The sequence below is a fragment of the Silene latifolia genome, chromosome Y (assembly GCF_048544455.1).
Source record: "Silene latifolia isolate original U9 population chromosome Y, ASM4854445v1, whole genome shotgun sequence".
NCBI classification, from domain to species: Eukaryota; Viridiplantae; Streptophyta; class Magnoliopsida; order Caryophyllales; family Caryophyllaceae; genus Silene; species Silene latifolia.
Window position 1 is genome coordinate 383,732,352 of NC_133538.1, and position 15,705 is coordinate 383,748,056.

Consider the following 15,705-nt stretch of genomic DNA (forward strand, 5'->3'; position numbering starts at 1 on the left):
ACAAGAAACGTCATGAATTCTCGAGGAGAATCTGATGAGTGATTTCAGTGTTTGACAGAATACTCTGTTATATGTCAAGAGATTGCACATATTAAAATTCAAACAACATGTGAGGATTTATGAAAATCCTAAGCCTTTCAGCTAAAAGGAGAAATAAGAATTTTGGAAAGATACTCAGTTGAATAAGAAGTTACTCAAAACTAATTTTCCAAATATGCTAGGACTTGTGAGAAGTGCTAGACTGATAATCTTTCACAATTTTTGCAAGATTCTACAAAACATATACCTAGTGCATTATGTGTGAGTGGAGTACTTGATCAGTACAAGTTATATCATTCACCACAAATTCGTTCGTTATGTGATAATCGATAAGGAAGTTCTTTCAAGATAAAGAACCGAAACCAAGGTCGGAAACCTTGGTGTGTACTTGGTTAGGTTCATGCTATGAGTGATAACATGAATGAAAAGGATAATACGATTAAGAAGTTTGAACACATGGACACATGACATGTTAAACTTCTATTGCAATCAACAAGTGTTTACACACTTACGATGTGCATCACAAGGTTGTAATATGGTATTGACTACCCGAGTGTGATGTCGACATTTGTCGTTTGAGTTATTAGTAACTCACCTTATACTTTGTTACATCCAACAGGTTGTAGAGACAATTGAACCCCGTTTAAGTGAACACGGATTAGCATTGTATTTGCCCATAGTTACTTACATGAGGTGACGTCTCGAAGTGACTAGAGTGTGATGCGATTGATGGCAAGTTCAAGTGCCATAGAGTCATATGAGATGACTAGTCGATCACATAGGCAGACTGTTAGGAACTTTTTGTCGGGCCTTATGACCGCTTATAGAGTTTTGGCAAATTTATATAGCCTGGTCGTGGCGAGAGCTGCTATAGTATTCAAATGAGTCGATTCTTTTGACTGAAGACTGTTCGCCTAAGATGGCACAGTTTCACAGATTAACTTTGATTTGTGTTGCTACGAACTTCGTAAATGGGGTCAAATGGGCATATTTTGGGTTATGATGGTTGTGGCTAGTTGAAGGGAATGAGTGCGATAGGAATTGTCCAACCCTAGTCAGGGTTATAACAATATCTCAGGGCCACTGGAGGAGTAATGAGCTGGAAATACGTGGCCACGCTCGGAATGTATCCATGGTGGATAAATCTGGTCAATCAGTTATTCTCCAGATCGAGGAAACCACTCTCGATATGATCACTTGCAAGTACGACCTGAAAGACACCTTGCATTGAGTGGGAGATAGTAATAGGACAAGAGAATTGGTGACGCACACTTGTCGAGGAAAAGTGGGAGATTGTTGGAATATGTGTCCTTCGACAATAATTCAATCACAACTGTTGATCATGATGATCACATGTTTAAGTCTCATTATAAAGAATACAATTGGGAAGTAATATTTTACTGTCAACTGGTCCACACATATCAGTAATGATTGGCTGACTAGAGTTTGACATTACGTCGTGCGGCGGTGGTGATCAGTTGATCCCCTAGGTCATACCTAAAGGGCAACACTCTTAATTGATTAATTAATTGATCGTATAACGTTACGAGTCAATTAAATTATTTAAAATTGACGGACGATTTTGGAAGTAATATTTATGTGTCTCATTGAAATATGAGTAAATGAGATACGGTCTGAGTAATCGAATTATTTCATTACTCAGATGAAATTATTGTTAAGAAAACAATTAAATTGAATGAATTATTATAAATACAAGTTATTGTGATTTATAATTGGTAAAATATTTTGGTACAAGTAATTATGAATTACTAGGTCGTTTTTTTTGTATATGACGTATTTTTATTAATACGTTGATTTTTAATATGTTAAAAATACATAACAATTTAATGTGACATGTGATATGTAACATAAGACAAATTGATATTTTGACAAAGATAATATGGAGTCCATATTATCTATGTAAACCGAAATTAAGGGAGTATTAGGGAGTTTTATTGTGTTGATTATGTTAGTGGTGAACATCATCATTCCCCTACAAATCTAGCAATGCAAACTAGTTGTCATTGTGAAGACAAACTCAAGCATGCATTGGCTCCCCTCCCTTCCTCTTACCCGGTTTCTCACAAGAAAAACAAAGGGTTTTTTGCATTATATTTTTCATATACAATACATAACATAATTGTTGTGATATTCATTCATTCATAATAAAAATATTTTAGAGAGATAAAATATTTTTCTTCTTCTTCTCCTTTCTCTTAACCGGTTTTAAGAGCCCAAAACAAAATATTTTTGGGTCAATTTTATCACTAAATTAATATTGTTCTAGTATACATAATATTAATTTTATTAAGAGTGTGCCTTGGGTATTATACTTTGGGAGAGATCTATACTTGGATCTTAGTTCTTCCATTGAGGAAAGAACAAGAACAAGAGAGAAGGAGATCTCTCTTGTGCCCAAATACACCAAAATTCCAATGTAAGATAAAGATTTCTTCTTTATATTGTTTATAGTTTGCATGCATAAGATCACCAATTAATTTTATGATTAAATTAACCTAAAACATATATGAATATGTTAGTATATAGATCTACTTTTCCTTCAAAAGTTACACCCTTGTTGAGGATTCGAAAATTGTTGTCTTAAGGCAAACTCGACTTCATTGGCTCACAATGATTTCATTGGCTTCCGCCACGGAGTAGTTATCCACAGCTCCACATGTAGATGCAATATTCACTAGTCTTTAGTCTTGTTGAGTCAAACCTTGGTAAAAGTTGACTAGCAAATCATCCCCACTTAAATCATGGTAAGGGCATTGATGTACTAGTATCTTGAACCTCTCCCAATACTCATAGAGGGTTTCATCAACCCCTTGTTCAACGGTTGTAATGGCCTTCTTGGCATGATTGTGCCTTGAATCCGGATAGTACTTCTTAAGAAACGACGACTTCATGGCCTTCCAAGTGGCAATGGAGTTTGCCTCATGGTAGAACAACCAATCTTTTGCCGCGTCTTGAAGGGAAAATGGAAAGGCTTTAAGTTTGAATTGGTCCTCCATGACCCTATTTCCGCCCCCCCCCCCCTTCAGCGCACATCATGTGAAACTCCAAAAGATGGCGTTTTGGGTCATTACCGGCATGACCATGAAATTTTGGGGAGATTATGGATGAACAATCCTTTCAATTCAAAATTACATTTTCTCCCATAGGTGGGTAGGCAATACAAAGAGGTTGCTCATCATCATTCCTTGCTTTTAACTCTCTAATGGTCCTTGTGTCATTCGCCATTGTTTGTGGGAATCAAATTTCCAAGGGTGAAACCTAAATTAGCTCTAGCTCCTCACTTACCTCCCCCCCCCCCTTCTTCTTCTTTCAGGTCTTTGGTAAAATGGGCTAGTGAATAACCAATCGAACGAACTTCTTGGAATTGGGTTAACTTCTTGATCAAGATGGCCTTCTTGATTAATAGGCATAAACTTCACTTCACATTAAACAAGAATCATTAGAACTACCACTTAATTGACACAAGTAAAAGTGAGATAAGTGAGGATTAATTATGCAAAACAAGCTTTTGGCTATGTGTGAAGGAAAACTAGATCTATATACTTAACATACTCATATATGTTTTAATTTAATTTGCCATAAAATTAAAGAATGATCTTATGCATGCAAACAATTAAACAAAATAAGGAAGAAACATTGTTCTTACATTGGAAATTCGGTTAATATGGGCATAAGAGAGATCACCTTTCTCTCTTGTTCTTGTGCTTTCCTTTAATGGAAGAACTAAGATCCAAGTATAGGATCTCTCCCAAAGCTTTATACCCAAAGCTTACTCTTAATAAAATTAATACTATGAATACTAGATAATATTAATTTTGTAGAAAAATGACCCAAAAATATTATAGACACTTAATATTTTCGGTTTTATGGGAGGAGGAAGAAGGAAGTTTTTTTTTTATCTCTCTAAAACTCAAATTTTAGGTTAATGAAGAATGAATAAAATCATACACTAACTAAATGTATGTATATGGTAAAAAGATGAGAAAAACTCATGGTTTTTCTCCTCTTAAAAACCGGGTGGATGGGGAAGGGAAGGGAGCCAATGCATGCCCTAGTTGTTCTTCACAATGAGCAATAGGTATGCATGGCTAGAAAAATAGGGCAATCATCATGTTCTCCACTAATTAAACAAACACAATATTAGCACCTCCTCCTTATTTCGGCACCTTCATAAAATGGAACCCATTTTATTTTTGTCAAATTTGTCAATATGTCACATGTCATATGTAACATAAAATTGTTATGTATTTTTAACATATTAAAAATCAACGTATTAATAAAAATACGTCATATACAAAAATCGACTTTAGTAATTCATAATTACTTGTACCAAAATATTTTACCAATTATAAATCACAACAAATTGTATTTATAATAATTCATTCAATTCAATTGTTTCTTTAAACAATAATTTCATCTGAGTAATGATACAATTAAATTACTCAGACCGTATCTTATTTAATCAAATTCTAATGTGATACGTAAATTTTACTTCCAAAATCGTCCGTCAATTTTCAAGTAATTTAATTAACTCGTAACGTTATACGATTAATTAAATGATCAATTAAGAGTGTTGCCCTATAGGTATGACCTAGGGGATCAACTCGATCACCACCGTTGCACGACAGCGAATGTCAAACTCTAGTCACCAATCATTACCGATATATGTTGATCAGTTGACAGTAAAAATTACTTCCCAATTGTATTCTTTATAATGAGATTTAAACATGTGATCATCATGATCAACAGTCGTGATCGCATTATTGTCGGAGGACACATATTCCAACAATCTCCCACTTGTCTTCGACAAGTGTGCGTCACCAATTCTCTTGTCCTATTACTATCTCCCACTCAATGCAAGGTGTCTTTCAGGTCGTACTTGCAAGTGATCATATCGAGAGTGGTTTCCTCGATCTGGAGAATAACTGATTGACCGGATTTATCCACCATGGATACATTCCAAGCGTGGCCACGCATTTCCAGTTCATTACTCCTCGAGTGGCCCTGAGATATTGTTATAACCCTGACTAGGGGTGGACAATTCCTATCGCACTCATTCCCTTCAACTAGCCACAACCATCATAACCCAAAATATGCCCATTTGACCCCATTTACGAAGGTCGTAGTAACACAAATCAAAGTTAATCTGCAACTGTGCCATCTTAGGCGAATAGTATTTAGTCAAAAGAATCGACTCATTTGAATACTATAGTAGCTCTCGCCACGACCAGGCTATATAAATTTGCCAGAACTCCATAAGCGGTCATAAGGCCCGACAAAATGTTCCTAACAGTCTGCCTATGTGATCGACTAGTCATCTCACATGACTCTATGGCACTTGAACTTGCCATCAATCGCATCACACTCTAGTCACTTCGAGACGTCACCTCATACAAGTAACTATGGGCAAATACAATGTTAATCCACGTTCACTTTAACGGGGTTCAATTTGTCTTCACAACCCGTTTGGATATAACAATGTATAAGGTGAGTTAATAATAACTCAAACGACAAATGTCGACATCACACTCAGGTAGTCAATACCATATTACAACCTTGTGATGCAAATCGTAAGTGTATAAACACTTGTTGATTGCAATAGAAGTTTAACATGCCATGTGTCCATGTGTTCAAACATCTTATATTTGCATTTTCCTTTACATTCATGTTCTCTCTCATAGCATGAACCTTACCAAGTACACATCAAGGTTCCCGACCTTGGTTTTGGTTCTTTATCTTGAAAGAACTTCCTTGTCGATTATCACATAACGAACGAATTTGTGGTGAACGATATAACTTGTACTGATCAAGTGCTCCATTCACACACAATGCACTAGGTATATGTTTTGCAGAGTCTTGCAACAATTTGTCAAGATGATTGACCTAGTACTTCTCACAAGTCCTAGTATATTAGGAAAGATTAGTTTTGAACAACTTCTTGTTCAACTAAGTATCTTTCCAAAACTTCTTATTTCTCTTTCTAGCTTGAAAGGTTTGGGATTCTCATAAATCCTTACATGTGTTCGTATTTTCATTAATATGTGCAACCTCTTGACACATATAAGAGTATTCTGACAAACACTGAAATCGCTCATGGGATTCTCCTCGAGAATTCATGACGTTTCTATTATGGCTTACCAATGATCCATCATGCTCTTATGCATATGATTCATAATTGGACATGTGCATGATTATTCTAATGGCGGAAACATTAGTCACTAATAATCATGAGATCAACCGTTCTAAGGTTCAATGAACGACCATGACTGCTAATGGTAATTCCATTTTCATTTACATGAATAACCTATGTGTATGTTGATATGATGTGTGAACCCCCGCAATAAAGCGGAAAATATAAGTTAAAATTCAAGCGGAAATTAGGAAATTTTCATTAATTTTAAAATTTAAAGCGCGGGTTCATTAAAACCTAAAACATAACTAGAGAATGCGGAAATAAATACATAAATTATATAAACGTGGTAGTCAAGGTGAGGGAAAATATATCCCTCGAATGACAAATGATAAAAGGTGAGTCTAAGCAATTCTACTAAACCGACTACTAGTCCAAGGTGCTCGCTAGCTCACACGTCTAAACCCCACAAATGCATCTTCATAAACCTGTCATTCATGTAAACATGAAAGCCACAGTCAGTGGGGAGTAACTCGGGGTTCTCCCAGCCACATTATGTTAATATAAACGTAACAAGGAATTCAGTTAAGCAAGGCGTAGAAAATAATGGTAAGCAACGTGAATGAATAAATGAAATTGAATAAAACTTGGCAATTGAATAAAAATAATTAAAGTGACTAATATTAGCAAAACATAAATTCGTCCAATTATGTGTGACATTTGAATAAGAAAAGACGAGTAACTGTTAAATAATTATGGACACGCATCCCAAGTAAAAATGACATATGCGACCATCCATAATGCAAGACATTTACCACTCTTAGACTATAATTTCCCCGGGTAGGACTACGATAATAATACGGTCCTAGTCTAAATCTGCAGATTCTCGGGTGTACATCCCGATTCGACGTGCGCCAGCACAGCACGCACCCAAGACTCGACTACTAATGGAGACCGAGTACCCCAATCGCCAGAACAGCACGAAAGTGGCGGAAACACTAAGATAAAGCTCACTTGCCAGAACAGCACAAGTGGCCAAAAACCGTACTTGCCAGAACAGCACAAGTAGGTCAAATCCGTACTTGCCAGAACAGCACAAGTAGGGCGTAAATGTAAGTCAAGCACAAGGTATAGCAAAATGACAAATTTACATGAATACGACCAAATTTAATTAAACATGTAGAATAAATCATACGTTCTTGAAGCGTGATAAATAAATGAAAAAGAGCAAGTAATAACTCGTACATGGAGTATTCCACGTCATTTCATACTTTTATAACGAGGACAACCATTTTATTTCATATAACTAAGCCATTTGAACAAAATGAAAACAAGCGGGGATGAGCAATTGTATTATGTAAAACATGAGGTGAAACGTAAATAATCACTAGTGAGCCATTCATAAGCATATACCGTAATATACGAGTGACCCAACAACTACAAGGCATGTTCAAAGCTTAACATAAGATATGAGAAGGCATAGAACAAAGGAGGAAAAGACGGTCGCGGGCTACACAAAAGACGAGCTGGACACACACGGACTAAAGCTGTGCTGCCCAGTCGGCCTGTTCCCCCCTGCCCCCGCCCAAACCTAGCCTGGCCACTGCCCATAACAGGGCTGGCAGGTTCCTGCACAATAAAATGCAGCAGCAGCACACAGTACAACAGTGTTCGAACAGAACACCCAAAATAACACGCATCATTCAGAAAAAAAAACCAGAAATCCCCCTTCTGTCCAGCCGTCTTGGGACGGTTTTCTAGGCCAAATCGAGACGGATTTCACCCGTACAAAAGGCCCAAACCCAACATGTAAATGTACTTGAGACAATAGCAAGAAAGTTGGTTCACTTTAGCATAAAAAAACCCGTCAAAACAACTCATCAAAATAGCCCAACAAAAACTCATTTTCATGGTTCAAAAAGCTCATTTGTGACCGTCTTAAGACAAAATTTTAAGCATGATAAGAGTGAAATGTAACACCCCCATACTCCAAGTGCCTTACCAGGACCACTCAGGTATGAAGACATCACCATCTCGGTCGCCCGAGGTATGATAATCAAATAGACAAAACAGAAACAACATTTATTATAAATAGTTTAATGAATGAATACAATCCTCAAAACCAAACCAAAGTACAATACATTATTCCAAACTATCTGTTCTCAACTGAAATGTAAATAAATGCTAAACTACAGCGGAAGACTCTATCATCATGTCGTGGCATCCCAGCTATCCCAGTACTCATCTCAATACCTGCTCAATATCTGCTCACCATCCCCGAATGGATCACCGCAGGTTTTACAAAACAACACCGGGGTCAGTACTAATCACACAATCAATATAGATAACAACAATAAGACAAACAGACAGCTGAACTGTCACACACACACACACACACACACACCATCAACTCCCATCATATCAATACTGACCGTCCACTGGACCAGCCCTGCCAGTGGGGGACCGCAGCCGTTCCCACCTAAGCCCCGCTCATCAAACGAGCGATAACCCTGTCCCATTAATGTGCACATCCCCTTTCGTGGCGGGTTCCACGAAGGGCGAAACTAGGGCGTGAGATCACTCCCGCAAGTGACCCCACTCAGCCGAGAACGCATCTCGAGAACCATCAACAAACACAACCACAATCACAATCACAATCACAATCATCATATCAAACAACTAACTGCAGCACATCACCAATATCCCATTATGGGACTAATACTGAGTAGGAAATCCTACCTGGAAAGCACAACACGCAGATGGTATCTACAGCTGTATCAAAACGGCTCCTCTACGAACTCTCCTCCTATCATACAACACATAGATGCTACCATTCAAATACTACTCATAAAAACCCCCAATTCCTAAATTACGGTTTCACCAATCTTAACGAAACATTATAGAAATTATATTAAAAGCTTACCCTCGACGCAAGGAATCCAACGACACGAACTACGATACGAACTGACCGTCTGAACTCCGGGAATTGTCAAGAACGCGATTAGGAAGAAGACTAGTTGCTTTCTCTCTTAAACATGCTTTAGGTTTTGTAAAAAGTGATTTAAAACAATGACGAATATGTTTAAATACCTTAATCGCGTAATTAACAAAACCCGAGAAAACTCCCCCGTAAAACCGGACACTCGATCGAGTACCCAAGGTACTCGATCGAGTATCCCCCTACTCGATTGAGTACCCCAGCTACTCGATCGAGTACCCAACAGGTCATAAACTATTTTATTTCGCAACATACCCTTACTTGACAGAGTAAGGCCTACTCGATAGAGTACCCCAAGACTTATAAATACGGAGTATTACAGTCTTCCCTCCTTAAAAAGAACTTCGTCCCCGAAGTTCAACCCATACATAGAAACAACCATACTAACTCGACCAAGACACACAACAACTTAGCTAAGAACTCAAGAACTTGACCGAACATAGAACATGAACTCTTAACACCCACTCCACCAACTATGTTTAATTCCACAACATGACTCACGATATCGTATCTACCACATATATATCCCTCACGACACCAACTCCATACATAACCAACTACCATCCTCTAACGCTGCTAGCTCCATAATATCATCCACTATCAAATCCAATACCAAGACACTCCTAGACATCAAACGGAATGTTACATGAAATTTCTCACATACAACCAACCGATTATATACATGGATATACACATGTGACGGAAATTGAATAATTGGCTCAAATCATCCGTGAAATCGACTCAGAAACAGTCCACAAAAGTCATCCATCAACAACCTATATACATGGTTTTCTAGACAATTTGTGAAGCCGTCTTAAGACAAGTTTTTAAGCATGTTACAAGGCTCAATTGACCCAAACAAAAGACTATATTCATTCATGTATATGCACACAAGACATGAGCTATCAAGTTGACTCGATCCAACAACCATTTCAGCCTAAAAATCGCGTCAAAACTGACCCCAAGACAGCCCATTTCCACAGATTTTACTTCCATTTTTGAGACTGTTTTAAGACGAAATTTTGAACAAGAAAGTGATAGTATTCATCCAAATAAATTACCCAACATAATTACCCACTTCACCATGAATCCAAAAGTATCAACTTTTCTCAAAATAGATAAGTAAAACTCGGATAAAACCGTCTCAAACAACCACCACACAAGCTCAGCAAGAAGGAAACTTAATATTTTAAAAGAGTAACACAACATGTAAACACATATAAAATTTCAACATAATGTCGAGTAATCCCATCACCGTTACCTTTTTGCTCTACAAAGAATTCATTTCCGACTCAAAACTACTCCGGGTTGTCCAATAGCGCATCTGAACACAAAGGAAACGATTAGTGCGGAATTTCGAGCTATAAAAGGGGCTCGGTCAGGATAGGAGAAGAGGAAAGTTGGGCTCTTTCTTACATACAAAGAAGGAGAATGAGAAGAGGAAGCTAATGGAGCGAGAATTAGCGAATTTGGTTGAGAAACAACGAGGAAATCTCAGTTTGTAGGTCGCGTGAAAATGGAGTTTATAGCTCCTGCTTGATTTTGTTGTTTGTTGGCTGGTGTTCGAATTAGAAAGGATAAAGGGAACAGAAAGCAGTGTGTGGCATAGAGAGATCAGTGAGGGAATTAAAAATGATTGTTTTAATGAGTGAGAGAGTGTGTAACCAAAAATATTATTTTAGCTAGGTGCCAAAAGTAAGTGGTATGTTGTCGGTATGGGGTAGGTCGAGATTAATCTAGTCTCTCATGTGAAAATGTGACGGTCTTTTGCTAGACGAAAATACGTCTCAAATCTACTATAACTCAAGACGGAACTTATTATTATTATTTTCACTATTATTACTGGCTGACTGAATATTTATATTTTTATATAAACAAGCTTATAAAAATGTAACTTTTATAAAAATTACGTTTAAAACGAAACTAATTAAATTAAATAATTTAAAATATAAATAAAACAACGAAATGGTCAATTAAATTATAAGTGCTACAAATGGGAAATTCGCGGGTGTTACAATCACTCCACCTTTTAGAAAGTTTCGTCCTCGAAACTTGAAAGTAGAAAATGAAAAGGTTATAAAGATAAAGCCGGACTTTTTGAAATTGGTAACTAAAATATTAAAAGGTTTGTCAGTGTAAGAATCAAAATTCCTTCAAAAGTCTCTAAGTAAAAATTTTCAACGGTACGAGATTCTCGTCAAAAGAACGGAAGTGTCCTCGTTGTGCATTCAAGAACATCACATTCCAAATCAAAGACAAGTTCAAATATCAAATTATTTGCAGAAATTCAACATCAAAATACTTCCAAAAATGTTTATAGAGAGTTTTCAAAAGCATAAGTCCCCTTCATGGAACGAAATTGCTCTTGTCGTGCACACAAGAGCGCTAACTTTCCAAGTCAAAGACAAATTCAAAACAAAATCATTCGCCGATAAGTGTAGAACAAGTTATTAGACGCCTTTAATAACGAGTCTTGACATCCTATCAACGTTAAACCAAAAGAAAAAGATAATGCGCCCACAAAAGTCAAATGAAGATTAAATGATTCGTTTTTTTTTTAAACTCAAAAAGGAGTCAAATCCTTGAAAATATAACATTAAACTTTCACAAAGAATCGTAAATAAATCAAAGTTAGTTAGAAATTGCATAAAATTAAAAGTAACCTCGGGTTTAGCAATCAAAGATCATGATAAAGAAGTCCATACTCAAGGAACAAATAGTAAATCAAATTTTCATTTTAAAAAAATAAAAATAGGTAAGTTTTGTAAAAGTAACATAAATTTTTAACAACGAATCAGAATGATAGTTTAAAACGTTTAGAAATTGTACAAAATGAAAAGCAATTTAGACAACATAAATACAAAGTACGCTAAGAGGATCCGAACTTAACCAACAAAAGAGCTATGATGAACTTCTTAGGGGTAAGAGTCGAAGTAAGGTCAACAAGGATGTCAAAGATGGAATTTTTATAAGCCTCCAGACTAGAATTCAAAGGGGAAACACGACGAAAAGAATAGGATAGGCATAAACTATAAAGCTTATGGTCGAAGAAGAAAGGAAATTAGACAACAAGGAAACGCGAGATACTCAAATCTCAACCACAACATCCTCCTAAACGATTCAGAAAACTTCCTAATAAAAGTCAATCTCACAACCACATTACTTCCAAAAATTTCTCAAGATAACTTACGCCACTCTACATCTAAGCTATTCCATGAAACAAAGTACTCTACTATAAGTGTAATCTCATCACTCTTAAGTCCTCAACATCCACAACCAACTTCCACAAGGTCAAAGTCAAAGTTCCCAACAAAGCTATACTCATATCCAACTAGTGTCAACCATGAGTTTCTCAAAATAGTAAAACCCTCAATCAAAAATCCCAATACCAAGCACTAAATTCCCAGAAAAGGTCCCTCAAATATTCCACAAGGTTCTCATTTCAAAACAAGGTAGTCACATGCCAACCCAAAGTCTGAAAAATCACTAGGATCTCAAGTCCTTCTATCCTTTTACTTATTACGGATTCCCAAAAGCAGAAGTACACTCAGCTACAACATCATCCTATCATCTCAAGTGATCAATACAACCTCAAAGTTTCTAAAACCATAGGGTTAACAAGGACTTCTCAATACTAAGTCTCTCTTAACTCAAGAACTCTGAAGTGCCATCCAAAATCAAATCACAACACCAATCCATTATGGTCATCAACCACACTATTATCCTTTCTAGCTACTAAAACAAGTGTTAGGACTTCCCAACAAAGTAGCTTAGTCTCACTCTCATTTCATACCTCAAGTAGTAATCAAGATCACTCAGTTAGACCAACTGATAATCCCACAATTAGCATCTATCACATATGGTAACATACACATTATCAAACCCTCATATCCAAAGTGATTATGGAAGCCAATCAAAACTCGACTTACTTAGTCAATCCTACATCCTCAAGTCCACCATTCAATTTCATACATTTTAAGTCAAGTACTAAGCACTAGTATCCCAAACATAAACAACAAGGCCAAGTTCTATGACCTTGGTAACCAATGCAACTCACACATGACACACAAAATCCACCAATCAAATATACTCACTTTATCAAGGATCTAGGTCTAAGAATCACTAAGTAGGTCTCATCATACAACCTAAGTCTTTCCAACATCACAACCTCTCAAATCCAAGGTTATGGGTTAACCACAAACAAACTCCACAAAAGTCAAACTTTTCCAATCAAGGTCAACATCCCTCAAGGAAAGAGTACTAACAAAAAGGCGTTAAGGGAGGATAAGTAAGGAACAAGGAACAAGTTAGGGATACAAGGGTAGCTTTCAAAGTAAAATAGAAGAGAGTTTAGAAGAAGGATAAAAACCAAGAGATAAAGAATAAGGCAAGGTACACCAAGAATGACAAACATCTTCAAAGAAGTAGAAGCATTCTTCAAAGGTTGAATAAATCATCAATCATCGGTAATAGGCACCAAATCTTGATCTTCACGTTGGTAGGTTTACGGTCATTGATCCAAGGCACAACAATTATTAAGCGACAATCAACAAACATGTTAGAACCTAACAAAGAGCAAACACACTACAGACTACCACCTTAGGTCCTTAAGTCTACCCATCTCTCATTCATTATTCAAGGTCAAGTTCAAGTTTAAATTTGGGGTACACGTGTGTGCGTCAGGAGCAACATAGGCTCTGATACCAACTGTGAACCCCCGCAATAAAGCGGAAAATATAAGTTAAAATTCAAGCGGAAATTAGGAAATTTTCATTAATTTTAAAATTTAAAGCGCGGGTTCATTAAAACCTAAAACATAACTAGAGAATGCGGAAATAAATACATAAATTATATAAACGTGGTAGTCAAGGTGAGGGAAAATATATCCCTCGAATGACAAATGATAAAAGGTGAGTCTAAGCAATTCTACTAAACCGACTACTAGTCCAAGGTGCTCGCTAGCTCACACGTCTAAACCCCACAAATGCATCTTCATAAACCTGTCATTCATGTTAACATGAAAGCCACAGTCAGTGGGGAGTAACTCAGGGTTCTCCCAGCCACATTATGTTAAAATAAACGTAACAAGGAATTCAGTTAAGCAAGGCGTAGAAAATAATGGTCAGCAACGTGAATGAATAAATGAAATTGAATAAAACTTGGCAATTGAATAAAAATAATTAAAGTGACTAATATTAGCAAAACATAAATTCGTCCAATTATGTGTGACATTTGAATAAGAAAAGACGAGTAACTTTTAAATAATTATGGACACGCATCCCAAGTAAAAATGACATATGCGACCATCCATAATGCAAGACATTTACCACTCTTAGATTATAATTTCCCCGGGTAGGACTACGATAATAATACGGTCCTAGTCTAAATCTGCAGATTCTCGGGTGTACATCCTGATTCGACATGCGCCAGCACAGCACGCACCCAAGACTCGACTACTAATGGAGACCGAGTACCCCAATCGCCAGAACAGCACGAAAGTGGCGGAAAGACTAAGATAAAGCTCACTTGCCAGAACAGCACAAGTGGCCAAAAACCGTACTTGCCAGAACAGCACAAGTAGGTCAAACCCGTACTTACCAGAACAGCACAAGTATGGCGTAAATGTAAGTCAAGCACAAGGTATAGCAAAATGACAAATTTACATGAATACGACCAAATTTAATTAAACATGTAGAATAAATCATACGTTCTTGAAGCGTGATAAATAAATGAAAAAGAGCAAGTAATAACTCGTACATGGAGTATTCCACGTCATTTCATACTTTTATAACGAGGACAACCATTTTATTTCATATAACTAAGCCATTTGAACAAAATGAAAACAAGCGGGGATGAGCAATTGTATTATGTAAAACATGAGGTGAAACGTAAATAATCACTAGTGAGCCATTCATAAGCATATACCGTAATATACGAGTGACCCAACAACTACAAGGCATGTTCAAAGCTTAACATAAGATATGAGAAGGCATAGAACATAGGAGGAAAAGACGGTCGCGGGCTACACAAAAGACGAGCTGGACACACACAGACTAAAGCTGTGCTGCCCAGTCGGCCTGTTCCCCCCTGCCCCCGCCCAAACCTAGCCTGGCCACTGCCCATAACAGGGCTGGCAGGTTCCTGCACAATAAAATGCAGCAGCAGCACACAGTACAACAGTGTTCGAACAGAACACCCAAAATAACACGCAGCATTCAGAAAAAAAAAACCAGAAATCCCCCTTCTGTCCAGCCGTCTTGGGACGGTTTTCTAGGCCAAATCGAGACGGATTTCACCCGTACAAATGGCCCAAACCCAACATGTAAATGTACTTGAGACAATAGCAAGAAAGTTGGTTCACTTTAGCATAAAGAAACCCGTCAAAACAACTCATCAAAATAGCCCAACAAAAACTCATTTTCATGGTTCAAAAAGCTCATTTGTGACCGTCTTAAGACAAAATTTTAAGCATGATAAGAGTGAAATTTCTCACATACAACTAACCCATTATATACAT

General features: G+C 37.0%; 1 long non-coding RNA gene and 1 other non-coding gene across 2 annotated transcripts; one reads left to right on the plus strand and one right to left on the minus strand.

Moving 5' to 3' along the window:
- Nucleotides 1–2,796: 2,796 nt before the first annotated feature.
- On the plus strand, nt 2,797–2,902 carry LOC141636204 (small nucleolar RNA R71). The gene has a single exon (XR_012540832.1). It is a non-coding gene; the product is annotated as a small nucleolar RNA R71 (small nucleolar RNA).
- Nucleotides 2,903–6,544: 3,642 nt separating this feature from the next.
- LOC141634239 (uncharacterized) lies at nt 6,545–10,720 on the minus strand. Its single transcript, XR_012538994.1, has 3 exons — nt 10,605–10,720; nt 10,450–10,512; nt 6,545–6,678 (listed from the first exon to the last, which is right to left on the minus strand). It is a non-coding gene; the product is annotated as an uncharacterized LOC141634239 (long non-coding RNA).
- Nucleotides 10,721–15,705: the final 4,985 nt, after the last annotated feature.